Genomic DNA, 16,511 nt, shown 5'->3' with positions numbered 1-16,511 from the left:
ATGAGAATGATTATGAGCGGAGAGACAATATAAACCTGAAAAAAAAATGTTAAATTGATGTTACCACATTTTGATAAGAAGTAAAGGAAAGTTCAAATAACACAAAGAACATAAAACACCAAGTAAAAATGTCCTCTAACCACTGCTTAATTCTAGTTCTTCAGTTCTTGTTTCTTCCTTTCCATACCAACTGGCAATTTTTTTTGTTTACTTCCATTAATGAAGTAAAGCTCTTGAGTAATTGAAGGTTAAAAAACATTTAATATTCTGCAACCAAAATACAATGCTGGTATTTCACTGTCACAAATTTTATTTGATTCTACGTTTATGGAAAGATACTGACTATCAGTATCCATTTCAAATGTCTGCCATAAATTCAACATCCTGGTAGTGACTGGACACATCATGCAAAAGGTAAAATTATCTTCCCAATACATGGAGTTTTTAACTGAAGGACATACTCTTCACTTAATAATCGGTAGGATGATATCAACAACCACAGATCCTTATCAAATACTGTGCAAACCAAGATTATCATGGAAAAAGGGCAGACATGGGAAAATATTGCAATTCTACATCTATCAACAGCTGAAAACACTTGACGAAAGGAAAAGACAATCAACCAAATCAACATGAAAGTGTCAATGAGAACTCCATCCCACGTGCACTGTGCACCAAGTCATTGCTTGTACATACCAGTAGCTGTTTCTCACATCTCAGGATTACCTGTTATTCTTTCATATTTTAGGCTATTGACTAACCACCACCTCCAACAAGCCTAAAACCCATTTAGCAGTAACCTCATTACAACAATCATTGATTAGGGATCTCTCCACTTACAGTAATGAAAAACATCTCCAATATGCCACAGCAGGAACTTAAAAATTGGTCGTTTAGAGAAAATCATGGCTTTATAATTTCTGAGCCCTTTCCCACACACGTAAAGGAGCAACAGGGACTAAAGAAGAGCACAGAGGTGGCCAAGAGGAAGACTAACATCTCCCCCCGCCTCCCCTCTACTAAAGAAAAAGGGATAACAGCAGGGAGTACATAAGCATATGCACCTTGTGCCTGTCCAAAGGTTGAATATGATGCATATGTTTAGTTAATTCATGACAGTAAAAAAGGATAAGGAAGTTGTGCACCTCTGCAGCAAGAAGTCTCACTTTTTGTCCAACTTTTGCCCTTGCCCCTGAGACACCGCAGTTGCATGTTATTCTTCACAAAGGTTTGATTATTTCTAGTGAGACAACTAGTCGATAAGCAAATCTCCCCTGGAAATAGTAGCGGCTAATGAAAGCACCTGTCTATTTGCCATGCCTGTAAGAGCTTTATTTCATAGAATACCTCAAGCTGGAAGGGAGGGATCCATACGGATCATCAAGTCGGAATGCCTGCTCTTTGCAGGACTACCTAAAACTAAGCCATATGATTGAGAATGTCCAGTCGCTCCTTGAACTCTGACAGGCTTGGTGCCATGACCACTTCCCTGGGGAGCGTGTTCCAGTGATTGACCACTCTCCCAGTGAGGAACCTTTTCCTAATGTCCAATCTGAACTTCCCAATGCAGCTTCATTGCATTTCCTCATATCCTATTGCTGGTCACCAGAGAGAGGAGATCAGCACCTCTCCCTCTGCTGCACCCCTTGAGGAACCTGTAGACTGTGATGAGGGCACCTCTCAGCTTTCTCTTCTCCAAGCTGAACAAACCAAATGACCTCAGTCACTCCTCATAAGTCTTGCCCTTGAGGCCTTTCACCACCTTGGTCATCCCCTTCTAGACACACTCTAATATTTTGATGTCCTTTTCATATTGAGGCGCCCAAAATCACACACGGCACTTGAGGTGGAGTCGCACCAATACAGTGTACAAAGCAATCAAATTGCTTATCTGTGCTGTTGATATTTGAAACCATGGTCCTGTTTACTTTATGCCATAATAAAGCAAAGCGTTTTGTGGATGCCACAGCATGTACTCCCTCTCGTCTGCCCTGCCTGACCACCTGTGGGTGACCAGCAAGAGCAGCAGCCATGGAGAAGCCTGTAGGACCGCAACAGCGAAGCTCCTCTCAGGACACGAGTATCTGTTTATTAACATGCTCACAAAATGAATTCAGCTCCAACAGAACTAAAAAAAAAAAAACAACCAAAAGGTCAAAATTCAAACATTTCCCTCCACAAAAAGGCTAAAAAAAGTTTCAGAACCTCAACTGAGTAACAGCCTATAACTCTACCAAAGGAAACACAATGACTATCCAGAGCTTCCCTCCCACTGTCATGGCAGACAAGAAATACCGTTCTGCTACTTTCAAACCATTACAGAAGATGAACTTAAAAAGGTATCTTCAATGACAGATTTTTCCTGTCTTAACTTCCATTTCATTACTCACAGATCATCTGGGTTAGTAACATTTAAGAGTGAAACTGATAAAAAAGACATTTGAAAATTTTATTGTATGACTAACCAGAACATCTTTGCATTATACATCAGGTATATATCCTTTCATAACTTTGAGCATATTGAAGGCAGGATTTCAATTTTCAGATGAATTTACTTTAATCATTAACTTCTGAGACAAAAAAAAAACCACTAATAATAATTCCCTACTGCTATTAACTATTGTAAAGGCTAAATTTTAATAACAGAATAGTATCTACGTAAGAGTGACTATAGCCATCTAAAGCACAGCATAAATTCACACATTAAATTACATAAGCAATCTGGATTTTATACAGGTCTAAATCAATCAGCCCTAAGGCAAAGTAATTCCAAAGATAATTTGAAAAAAAAAAAAATCATCTTGTGAGAAACACAATTACTTACAAACATACATAAAAATAACAATCTACTTACAAGATGAGTACTGTTGAGAGACATCATTTGCCACTTTACCCCAGTCTACACAGTATTAGATAGCACTATTCTAGGACTGCATCACTTCTTGAAAACAATGCCACTATTATATCCAAAAATGCATATTTTCAATTTTTTTTCCCCTTTCTCAAAAGTATAAAGTTTCCTGCTTACTATTGTTTTACCATGAGAGACTGAGTGATCAGAGGTCAGATGTGACTGGTAGGAGATACAATAGGGAAATAAACAGAAGAATCTGTTACACCAGTGGAAAAAGGCACCACCCAGCTCACAGGGTCATGCAATTTACTCCTCTTGAAGAATATTAAGCCTACATAGTATGATGCTAGCACCAATATGCATGTTATCTGAGCCACTTCAGTTTCCTAAAAGTTGTTTTTAATTCCTTAAGAGTTTACAATTGAAAAAATGGCACAAAGAACACAGATTTCACAGGTCAAAGGATATGAAACATGCTACCAATAAAAGACGCAAATACTCAACAAAGCGTTGATGAAAGTAGCTATGCAGCATACCAAAGTTTCACTGGTACTCACTGTGCAGAATGATAAAACTTAATTATGCCTTCATAATACCTGTTATTTCAGCCTTACATTGATTAAAAGATTGCATCACAACCTATGCATCCCACACCTTCAGCACCATTCCACAAAGACGTTTGCAGCTTAAATTCACACCTTTGCATAACATTTAACCTGTAAGTGACTTCTAGCCACATCCAAAAGCTTACCTACAAACGCACATCCTGAGCTCTGGTTCACACCCCTGGGCCATGCCTCTTTCTGGGGTGGGTGTGCTTTGGGTTAGCCCTCCGAGGAACCTGCCCAGAGGGACCACCAGGCTCAGTCAATGCACTGGAAGGGAGAGCACACCAATACTTGCATTTTTGGCAGCTGCCAACTCACAGCTTGTATGGCAGGAACGGATGGCAGAAAAGCAGAGAAAACTGCTTCCTTGGGACTGCACTAACTTTCTAAAAAGAGCAAAGGTAAATAACCCATCAAAATAAATCCTGTTCTGTGACCTCCTTATTATCTACTTCTTCACACAGATTCTGGGAAAAGTTTACAGTAATTCGGTTGACTGATTCTCACATTTGTCACAGCTGTAACTTTTCCCAAATTAGACATAGACCCTCCAAACCCAAAATTCTGACCTGGAAGATTAACACACAGATCTTTTTTACCAACATCTGAGGTTGTTCTTGTCCTAGCCTTTATTTACCTGTAACAGCCAACAGCTAGAAGAGCCAGTCACTAAAAACAAGCACTGTCTCCCACCAAAAGCAGCCCTCTTCCCAGTGATCTTAAAAAAACAATATCTTAAAACTATTATTAAACTACTTTTACAACCAGGAACCATATTTTGTCCCCATACCACCAGAATTCTGTTTAAACGAAACACTTTTTCCATGAGAGGAGGTACCACACTGCACAAAGTTTTCTTTGAACAAAAAGAATGTTTGAACTTTATAACGAAGAACAGAAAAACGTTTGGACACACTACTCAATCATCTCAATTGCACAGCCATAGTTTTGCTTATGTGCAAAATCAAAGCAACAATCGCTTCTGTTAGAAAAATTTGTGCACCTTCCGCTCTCTCATACACAGATTTCCCTCTGGGTACCAAGGGAAGCACACCAGCATCGAAGGCCACCTTTTCCCTATGAAATGAAAAATAAAAGGCTGCAATGAAAACCTGCTTCTCTCCTGCTTTCAGTGTCTCCCACCTCCATTGCTCACCCAGTCCAAATGCAAGCTGGCTGGGATATGGGAGAGCAGAGCTCAGCCTGCAAATGCTTCACGGCTGTCATCAACATCCCTTCAGGAATCGACAGACTGCTGTGACTTGTACCAAGTGCCAGCCTCGCCTGGGGGCGAAACATGTCTCAAATGTGTCTCCTTGGCCACCCAGGCAGCTCTGCTGGGACGCTTTAATTGCATCCAGCAAGCGGGGATGGAGGTGAAGAGCAGTATGAGAGATAGTGGATTAGCCAGGGTAAAAATCACACACTCCTGTCGTCGAGGAAACAACTCCGCCACCGGCAATTCCAGCTGCATCATCTGGATCTTGTATTCACAGAGCAGATGCTCAACTGGATCATTAGGAACTGCAGGAAAGGAGAGCGTGGCAGAAGAGGATTTCATCACCACATGGTGCTACACAATAATTGCACATAATCATACAGAAATCGGAGTGCTATGGGGGCTCTCATCCTTGCTCCCACTGAACGTACCCATCACCAATTCTGCTTGAGTCTATCATATTCATAGAATTTAAGTGAATGAATGACGTGTTTATTTTTTATTTTACTTTTATTTTTTATTAAGCAACACTTTTAGGATCAATGCTTTTGTGAGCCTGAGAACCTGCTTTAGCACACTGCGTATCTATTTATTTGTAAACACACATTTATACAATCTTCTGCAAAGGAATCGTGTTTATTCCGAGAAGTTTATATACACAGTGCTAGCATCAGCATAAATGATATAATGAACAAAGTAGTAAAAAAATTCAAGGTCATTTGGGAACATGCACTAACAAAGCTGCCAGTTCTCCTGATTTTACCTTGAGTCTTACAATATTTGAGGGGCTTTATTACTGGGGGTGGGGAGGGAAGACAACACAGAAAAACTTGATCCCTTAAGTGAAACAGACTGTATTAGTATTTCAGCTTTTGGTCTTTACATGAAAATTCTGAATTCTCGTGGTCATAGGATAAAACCAAACTAAAACATTTTAAAATCACATGATTTTTAAGCAAATCACACTTTCAGAGGACTTTTTTTTATTTTTAGATTTAAGGAGTTAGGACACACTACGAGAGCGGTATCAAATTCGAATGAGCATGAGAAGAGTTTTGGGGCTAAACTCTGATCTGCTTAGACTCTTTAGGAGTTAGGCAGCAAAGTACAGGAAATGTGGACTCAGCTTATTTTTTCCACTAGTAGTTACAAGTCAATGATAGCACAGCTTTCTTATCACAAGCAATACAAACTTATTTTCTTAACTACAAGCTACTCCTTTAATAAAGCTTTCAGAGTTTAAACTCCCTCTGCAAAATCATATATAAGAGGAGACTGATGAGAATCCGTGCTAAAAGCCATGTAGATTATTCTACAAAGAAAAAAAAAATATCATCTCCAGAACTTTTTTAAAGAAACAATAGTGCTTTTCAAAAGGTTGAACTGTGCACCATATTACATAATACGATATATTTTTTGACATGCTGGTTGGGTAATTGTGAATGTTCCCTTGAGCCAAAAAGCTTTCTGCTCACCAAACCAAGCACATCAAGGGAATCTTTTTTGCACGTAACATTTGAGGCTGTAATCTGAGAGAGGAGAAGACACTCTGGACCACGGTCTGGCAGCACTAGGATGGCAACTCACTCAATCCACTGCAGCAGCGGCAGCTTTTGCCGCATGGCCTCACACTCCACTCCCATGTCGGAGGAGAGACACTCACTTTAGTGAGATGTTAATCCTCTCTAAGGAGAGATATGGTCTCAGAGGCATCGTGTTTACGGGATCAGTACAAGGACAGAGGTTTCCACAATGCCTTTCACTACTCTCAAGCTCTTTCCACTGCCTGTGGCCTCTGACTGTAATGAAGGATAAAGAGGTGAAGAGCAGGAAAGAAATGTAGGTCACACAGAGAAACATCCTGCTTTCTCTATCTGCACAGCCCTCAGTACTGCCCCACTGATAACGTTTTCAAAGTATGACAGTCATTGCTCTTAAAAAAAATTTAAAATAGAAAATCAACTTGTTATTGATTTTTAGATCAGAAAAACTTCTGGTCGCACTAAAGAGAGTGTCCGAAAAGACCATTCAATCTTTGAAGTACCATAAATAACATTGCATTTTTAAAAATGCAACAAAAAAAAATAATCAAGTCCAAACTCTATTCTCTCTTCAATATTTGCGCCAAATAACCAGTGTTTATCTATCCCGGTACACAATGCAAATTCTGAATTCAAAAAAGCAAAGTTTATTACTTGGCTCCAGAATGCACAAAGGTTAAATCAGTGAATGTATAAGATCCATTATCAGGAATGAGCTAATAGACAAATATAGAATAGAAACATGGCACATCCTTCTCTCAAGAGGACTCCTCTTTGTATCAATGAATGAGGCTACAAACATCAGTTCTTGCTGAGAAAGAGTCCACATAAAATGGATGGTTTTTTCTTAGATTAGAGAAATTCTTTTCCTGAGTAGGCTTGATAGCACTGAAGGTAAGGGACGCAGAGAGCTGCTTTTTAAGGCTTTAGGATTTGTTTTCCTCTCCTCTCACCACTTAAAGAGGGATAGAAGCTAGGAAGAAAGCCTTATACACATCATCTTAATTTGTTCTTTCTTGTGTACTGACTTTTCAGAAATTATCAATTTAAAGGCAATTCTTTTTGTAAAAAAAAAAAAATCTAATAATTTTTTTAGTCAATATTGCCCTTTGATTCCCACCTTTTGCAAACATAGCAAGGGCTCCCTCTCAAGAGGGGGTAAATCACTTTCCTGTGAAGGAAACTTTCAGCTTCCAGGGAGCTGTCAGAGAACTTCCTGAGGTCAAGTCAGGATGACGGAGCAGCAACTAAATTCTTCTGAACGACAAATCAACCTGCAACTTTGCTATGACCTGCAGTGGATATTCAACGTGAAGTGCAGTATACATTACAATTCAAAATTACATCGTAATGAACTACGCATATCAACTAGGTAATTAATTCTTAAGCTCCTCATCTACTTTACAGTATATGAGGGTTTGGCTCAAGCTAGAAACTATCATGCAAACGTTTAAAAATTATTTCCATTTTTGATGACTTTCACTGTGCTTTGCACAGCTCATTAGCTTTTATTTTCGGGATCTTTTATTTGCTGCATAAAAGTAGCAATAGCTCAAGTTTATAGCAATATGTTACCTCATTTCACTTTCTCACCTCTTGGAAGTCACTGCAAATACTTGTCTGACAGGACACTATGACTGTCAGTAATAAAAAAAAAAATCAACCCCCATTGATGGAGTACAAGAAGGTAAAAGCACAAAGGGGGGGTCCAGTCGCTGGTGATAAAAAGGTTATATAATTGCCTGGTCAAATCTAACTTTTCAGGTCATTAATTAAAACCCACAAGAAATGTCATACAAATGCAAATCTATGGTATCTGCTTCTGAATCTGAAAAATAAATAGTAAGTGTTGGCAGCCTCGGGGGTTCCCAAGAATGCTGGAGAAATATCCGAGCTCCCAGTCCAGCTCCAGGCTGCCCCACGAGCAATGCACCCTCAGAGCACGACCAGGATGCAGATGCCTGCATCTACTCCTCACCTGTTTCCCTGCAAAAGCAACGGACCTCTCTGCATCCTTCGGAAAGCCCCATCCCTCAAACGGAGTGCTCGGTCCTGTACAGACTGTACCCCTGCACCTCTCTGACACATTCAGATACAAATTATATATTCTACAGTGGTTTAGTATTTAATTTACAGGCATCAACACATGAGCACAGGCATCAAATGTAGCAAACCCAAAGTTCACAAAGACCCAAACACAGGGATGAAACAAGGAGATGTACTCACAGACTGTAGCTCTGCTCTTGCATTGGCTGCCTAAACACGAAAAACGTCAGTACTAATCAGTGATGTGGTATTAAAAAGTTCATTCTTCTCCCTAAGTTAAAGGTATTGGCATTTTCTGTCAAGTAATTAGACAACATCATCTTCTTTTGAAATGACAGGAGTTCTAAAAGTAAAAAAATCATACAAAAAATACAAAAAAAAACTTGCTACAGGCACAATCAGTTTTTAGTAATAGCAAAAGTCACTTTTAATTGTAAAACCAGTAAATAGTGGTTACCAAAGTGAGAAGCTGGTTTCTCAAAAATAAGATGCACTGCCTGGAACAAAGGGCATTATTAGAAAAAAAAAGATGCTGCTATTTCCAGATGGTGCCTGCACAGCACTGCACAAGTTGATGGACCTCCTAATTAGAATCATAGAATCTATGATATCGCTAAGGTTGGAAGGGACCTCAAAGATCATCTAGTTCCAACCCCCCTGCCATGGGCAGGGAAACCCTCCAATTCAAGTCTCCTAAATCCTATAAAAAGGCTTGAGGCTTGTAATAGAAAACAATTAAAATATTCCCTCTGAAAAGTTTAAAACAAGACAAGATGTGTTTTCTCTTCCATAGCAGTACGGTTTGCTTGGCTGTCTTCTGCTGTGCTTTAGTTCTCAGGACTCACATCTCTGTCACATTGCACCTTACAGAATGGTAGAAATGGCTATGGTAGGAAAGCAACTGAAAACACTTCCCCCTTGAATCCCCAACTGAAATCTCTCTAACTTCTAATTTAACTCAGAATTAAATCCTGAAAAAAGCCTAGCTCTGTGACCCACTTTGGGTACCGTCATGATAATTCTTGTCACTTGATTGCTGCTCTTTTTGCTAAAGTTTTGTAAGATTTTGTCCTTAAAAATTTCTGCAAGCTATTTCCAAAAAATAGCCTCTAACCAAACCAGATCCTAATTTCTTTTCAACCACTCAGTTAATCTTTAGAGACATGTGTGGTCACTTTTAACAAAAAGAGAAAGACTATGCCGTACTCAGACAGGCTTTTCCTTTGTACATACACTACGCAAACATTTTGCATTTATGTAAGTACAACTGAATATCTGGATTTTAAAGCTCTCGGGCTAACCAGGATTTTAGGAGCATTACTACTATACTGTCAAACACATGCACTGTATAGCATTTAAGAAGGCTTTCCATTAACCTTTTCTATGCTAGTATTGCTATTTAAATAAGATCTTTCAAATGAGATGGGGATAACGGGGGAGAAATTAATGAATACAGAGTATCTTAAAAAAAATATATATACAAAGAGAAAAGGCATGAAAGAAGGTGTTAAAACCATTCATTACTCTTACTATCAATTAAGAATTGCTTAGGTGTTAAAATACCAGCATTAAGATCCGAGTCCCTGATGCTACTATCAAAAAGAAATCCTGACCATCCAAGGCTTTGCTCCAGGTAAGATCAGAAGCATAAGGTGGAAATTTCTTCCCATAATCTTCCTGATAGGTGACTTACTGCACAGATCAGGGCAGCGCTTAAGCAAATTCCTTAAATCACATTTATGCCACTTCCAGGTACTTTTCAACACGCACACTTCTCACAGTCACGATTTACCAGCCTGGATGTCAGGTAAACAGGGAACCGTGCACACAAAAGTAGCCACAGAGGTGACATGCCATACTGAGGAGAAGTAATTTTCATTCAAAGACTGCTGCTCCTCCTTCTTCAATCAGGACACCATTACAGTAAACTGCTGACTTCATGGATGAAGCACCATTAAGTAGAACTAAAATTGTGAGTACAGTAAAGAGTTATAGCATGGATGTGGAACATACCAAAAAAAAAAAAAAAGGCTCATGACACTTGCACAAGCAGGAAGAAAAAAAAAAAAAGAGATTTTTTTTTTTCCAATTCTTATTTGGCTCAGACACTTCTACCTTGTGATTTAAAAAACTCTCTCAATGAACGGTGCTGCTTTGCCACCTTCTCCTCCAGGGTCTGTCCTACCCTGCAAGCCTCACAAGGAACCCTAGCGTGAGCTGTAGGACCTACTGTGCTCCCCAACAGCTCTCACACTACATCTACTGCAGCTCTGTCTGCTTTCCTGCCTCTTTGTTACGCTCTACGAGTCCCAGGTAGGAGCTTGGATCACCTACAGAGCAAAGTCAAGCCAAGACAGAGAATTAATACAGAATTAGGGCTTCATTGGCCGAAAGTTAACCAAGAAGAAAGTCTTTTTTGCACAATGCCAAACAGGCTACCTTGAAAGAGCAAAGAAAGGTCGCAGGGGAAAAAAAATAAAATCAAGAGAGGTTCCGGCTTCATGATTATCTATACTCAACACCAGTTCAGATCTGCACAGCAGCAATAGATCCCCAAGGAATACCCAAAATGCTCCTTTGCACCTGTGCAACAAGAGCACAACAAGGTTAACACCACTCTCAAGGCAGTCCCTCAACCTGCTGGAGACGGCTCTGGCCCCCAAGGAGAGAGACATGTAAGATGCTCTTCCACCTTGGTGCCTGGGCTAAAAGGCAGCTGCTATTTTGAATTACCTTAAACTGAAGGCAAAAGTTTTAGTTGCAGGAGAGGGAAGAAATGAGATCGTAAATTCTGGTCACAGTCTAAAGGTTTGTCTTGTTGACTTTCACATTAATTTCTTTTTCATGGTTTTACTAAAACTGATTTGAATCTTAAATAAAGACTAATAATTCATTTCATTCTTCACTGACTACTGCTTTTTCATTAACAGGTGATACTTAAAATAGTACAAAGGATGTATCCAGAACTCCAGTTAAAGAAACTAAATTATCATTTTCTGCATGAATCAAAGATCTGTCATCTCAAAAATTGTAATTTCAAAGTGATAAATATGCTGCAGTCACATTCCCTTTCTGCAAACCACCAGGCATCATGTTTCTCATCCAAAAGCTTCTTTTATTGCAGCAATTATTTAAAACTCTGCCTAGACATATTAAAATGTTGACAATAACAAAAATAAATTTTGACAACAGAATGCGGTATATACTACATGACTTAATAGCATCAAATCACAGAATCTCAGTTTGCAATGATCATAAGGCTGCATTGCTACGAAATGAGATGGTTTGTTGGCAGTGCAAAATTTAGCTTGAAGCAAAAAAACTAATACTACACAATTATCCCTATGATAAAGAAACAATGCTATAGAATAACAGTGGATTAAAAAGGGAGCCTATATTACAAGGTGAACCAGGATGTGTTTAAGCTCTGTCTCGCCGTGTGTGACTACTAGTGTTCTATCATGAAAGCACAATTTTCCTATCATCTGAGTAAGGTTTTGCACAGCAGGAGAGGAGAGAAAACAAAAAAAAAAAATCACACACAAAACCAAGAAAAAAAAAAAAACAAAACACAAGTTGATCCAAGCTGTCAATTTGACAATCAAACTATGATCTGCTGTCTTCTTACCCAACTTTTTTTTTTTTTTTTTTCAATTTAACACATGCCAACCTGTTGTAAGCATAGTAAACCTAATCCCCACTGCCCTGAACCGACTGTCATCACTTGCATTTTTTAAATGAGCTTTATGCTTATTGCACGACTCAGGTCACTTAATATCATCTCGTCACAGAAAGACACCAAAAGTGTTAGCATTATATTTGGCTCCTGTTTTAAGGCCCATCGTTTCTACAACAGCTGTATAAATCAGCCCTAATGCAAATAAGAATAAATATCTTGCTGATCCAACAGTCTTTTGAAATTGCTTTGCACAGCTGCAAGCATCTGCCAGAGCAGCAGGGCAGGGATGAATCAGTCATGCTGCAGATGTACATGCTTCAGAAGTCCACTGCACCTCAAATCCAGTGGAGTGAGTGGCAGGGTGTGCGCTTGAAAGTTTGTGGTATTTTTTTTTACTCCATAAAAATACCCCAGAGATAATCAACCATTTTATTTATTTATAAGTTTTGGTCACCAGCTTTCCCAGGGACTCAAGGCTAAGGAGAAACTCAAAGTCTAAATGAGAAATCTGAGACATCACCCAGGAGTACATCCAGTCAGGCCAGGTATAAAAGCAATAGAAGGTAGTATCCACATACAGGCAAGTTATAGTTCTGGATTGCAATGAGAAATACATTACTTTTTATTTATTTATTAAGTTCCTGGCTGTGGCTTTTTTCACCCCCTGTAAGCTATTGTGTTAATCACTTTCATTTTCCAGGTATCACCATCATATGCAGATACTTTAAGAATCAGTAAGAAATTGTACTATACATGTAGAAGTAATTTAGATGGAAAAAAATCCCCAATTTAAATTTGATACTCAGTAGATCAAAATAAAGAACATAGAAAAAGTATAGAGTAGATTACAGACAACAGGTTAAAATGGGAGACACTGCACCTCTGCTCAGGTCAACTCAGGAAATCTAATTTACCAAGAACAACATAATGGATGCAGTGCAATTACTGTAACTGCCAACATCAAAGTCTTTGAAATCTCTTGGCGCTATCATATGAAAAAAAGAAGACTTCAGGAACTTTATTTAATTGTAGATGCACATTAGTCATGCTGTCACACTGCGCCTGCTACCACACAACGTGCCTAGAGGTATCCATTGCAGTTATTTGAGAAATACCATAGCGAGCTAAGTGAAAACAGCATTTGGGAGGCAACAAATATAAATCCAGTGGGTGCCCTCAGTGTGGCGAAGGGCTCCAAGATTAAAAATAAGTTAGTATATTCTGTCTTCCATAAGAGTTCAGGCATTCTGCACTGCGCTGATTCAACCTCTGATCCAACCTGCAGCCAAACCATGTTTGCTGTGGGGATTTAGAGAAACCATCACCAGTGATGTAACTACAACTTTTCTTGGACTCCAGAAATATTAGTCCTTGCTGGCCTATGGCTTCTTCAGGAAAATACGGTATCTTTAAACAAAGACAAATAAATGCTAGGGTAAGGTTTGCAGCAATGCTGAGAACAGCCTTGCTCCCTACTTACAAGATTTAGTGTCAAAGATGGGGGGGTGGGGGGAAGCACATCATTTAGACAAATATCCTGAAGATAATACCATTCCCTTTGAAGAATAGGTAGAGGAGGAATCAGCGTTCAGCGATCAATGACCTCTGGTAAACGACCCACTGTTTGACTACTGACTAGCTCACAATCCAACAAGCAGGCTTGCCAGCAGACAAGCCATTTCTTTAAAACAAATAAATAAAACCCACCGCTGCATTTTCAGGTAGATAATTGATAACGTTTCTTTCTAGATTTTACTATATATTGAATTTTATACATATATAAAAAAATTGCTTAGGTAAACTGAAATACAACAACCACTTCAACATTCAGGTGAGTCATGAAGCATCATCAGGAAAGTTGCTACCCAAAATATTAAGTACCTACTTTAACTAAGCACTAATTTATTTATTTTTTAATAAGAAACAAGTCAGTTACTCGAACTTTACTTTCCTGTAGCATGCTGATTTCCCCTCTTTACCATCTCTAGAAGGGTTTCAGACCCAAGCTCACGTGCCGGGCATCCTAGGCAAAATGCCATTAACCACAAACCTCACAGAGGCACCAATTTGCAGTGGTGGTTTGGGCCCCGTGGGCAGCCCACCCTTACAAAACCCACTTTTGCTGCAAATCATTTCCCTACTGGGGCAAACGATCTCCACACTAATCCACAATTACTGGCTTGGGAACCCATTTGCTTAGAAAGGACATGCTGAGCACAGACACATAGATCTCTCCAGTATTTTCCATGAAGACATTTATCCTCTTTGTGGGAAGAAGAAAGTTACACAAAAGCATTACTGAATTCTCTGCTCAGGAGCCTTCCCTCTGTATTTCTAATGTCTGTAGGGACCAGCCCGGAAAACAGAGCGACCATGTCGTGTGACATGTTAAACTAAAACTGCCCAAAGCCTGTCAAGTCAGCAATTACTTATTTTTGGCAACATTTACAAACTTGGTGGACTAAATTGCAGGCTCAGTCACCAAAACAGAGCAACCCGATTTCCTGAGCTGCTTACCCCTAGCAACGTCCAGCAATTACACAGTGGCCTGGGGATGCTCAGCACTTGAAAGATAAGCCATTTCTACAAAGATAGCTAAATGTGACATTCATGTTCCAAAATTAAGACCCCAAATACATGTGTTTCAGTTATTTGGCCTAATGTATGTTTGTTGCTGAACACAGACACATTAATTTCTAAGAAAATAAAAATATAAGTGGAGGAACACAGAACTATGAATATTGCATTCCTGTGAGATTTCTTCTCACCATCCTTCTGCAATGAGGTCACTAAACAGTAATTCAAAATTTTATGCATGTACATAACATTAAAGATTTATATGGTAGCTTGGTCTCCAGCTTCTGAAATACATAAATACATTAACAGAATATGAAGGATTCTCAGAAATTTATCATAGTTCTAGGGGCTTTGAAAGTGGGTTTTGTTTTTTTCTCCTCCCACCAGCTTCACAAAGCCCAGATAAAGAGCTGCAAATCCCAGTTACTATCAAAGGGGCTGAAGCCCTCTGAGACTTCAGAGGGAGAGAGCAGCCGAATTCCCAAGGAGAACACCATCACATCATGATTAAAAGCCAGGTGTGAAATACCAAAATACAGATTCTGTGGAAGAAGGTTGAGAAGACAGCTGGAAGGTAATGAGGAGCAAGGTGATGGCAAGGGAAAGGGAGCACCCAACAGTGTGAGCAGGGGATGGAGCACAACAGGCGATGCATGCTCATCATCCAAAGGAAGGGCAAATTGCATTAGGGTGGGTTTCTAGCAGAATAAGACCAGCATTAAAAAAAAAACTAGAAAGCTTTGCTAATCGTTTTAGACTACCTCAACATGCTCAAGTCAATCTTGGCGTCTGGAAATCTGGCTTTTGGAAGTGCAGGAACAGCAATTACACACATATACATCATATATTCTTCAAAAAAAGAGGCTCAATTTGCAAGCTACTCATCAGCTGAAGTGCCTGAAAATAATTTTATGAACATCTAATAAATACTTGGCATTTACAAGCTGCCAGGCACACAGTGATCAATATTTTCATGCAAAGTCTGGACATCTGCCCTCTGTGATCTGCCTTGTCAAAAATAAAAATATGAAATTAAAAATAAATTAAAAAAAAAAAAAATCAACACACATATATTGTGCTATTCTTTCCAAAGTTTTGTGGGGTGTTTTAACCCTAAAAAAAAAAAAAGTCCCGAGTACAAGCACTCAGCATTTGTAATCAAAGCCTCATTCTGCCCTTGGCTCAGACCCCAGCACCTTCCCTGTGGTCCACAGCAACATCTCCTGGAAGACTTCTCGCTCCTGTCCTCAGCCGAGGGGATGCACAGCTCCCCTGAGAGCCTGGCACTTAAAGCACTCTCTATCCTACAACGCCTTACGACAGACTTCTGCTTTTCCAGACTATTTGTCTCCCATAGAGAGGGAAGGTACAGGCTTGTGACTGGTGTCTCAAGTCAGCCCACAGACCCAACACAGAAGAAACTAGACCATGTCCTATGTAAGTTTAAACCGCAGTGCCAGATGCTAAACATGGTAGCGAATTTGAAACAGTGGTAAGAAAAAGCACTAAATATCGTTAACAAGGCAAGCTATACAGTTAATAGACCATCAGGTTAACTCCCTATTAAATGTGAAGTTTTTGAGCATTAATCTTTTTCCAACACAATGAAAAGCATCAGTCCAAGTTAAACAAATGACCAGAGCCGCTCCCACTGCTGGGGCCATAATTAAATCCCAGACACCCAAAGACATGACATCCGTACCACCGAAGAACTACCATGTAACATCTTGCAGCAGGCACAGCTTTGGCACCATCCACTTCCAGTCCCCAAGCCTGCCAACAGCGCTTGGTGCCCATGGCCAAGCACTCTCCAGCAGCCACTGATGACCCCCCAGCCTCTGGGTTAGCAAAAGCACTGACAGAAAGTACTCTCCTACCCCTCCGTCAGAGAAGGTACTCGCTCCGCTTGGCCATGCTTGTTAACTGCAACACAAACAAGGCCAACCTCTGATCCTTTCACGGCAACAGCTTCTGGCAAACAATGTGT

This window comes from Tauraco erythrolophus, chromosome 6 (assembly GCF_009769465.1).
Source record: "Tauraco erythrolophus isolate bTauEry1 chromosome 6, bTauEry1.pri, whole genome shotgun sequence".
NCBI lineage: Eukaryota > Metazoa > Chordata > Aves > Musophagiformes > Musophagidae > Tauraco > Tauraco erythrolophus.
This window is presented reverse-complemented; position numbering follows the sequence as displayed.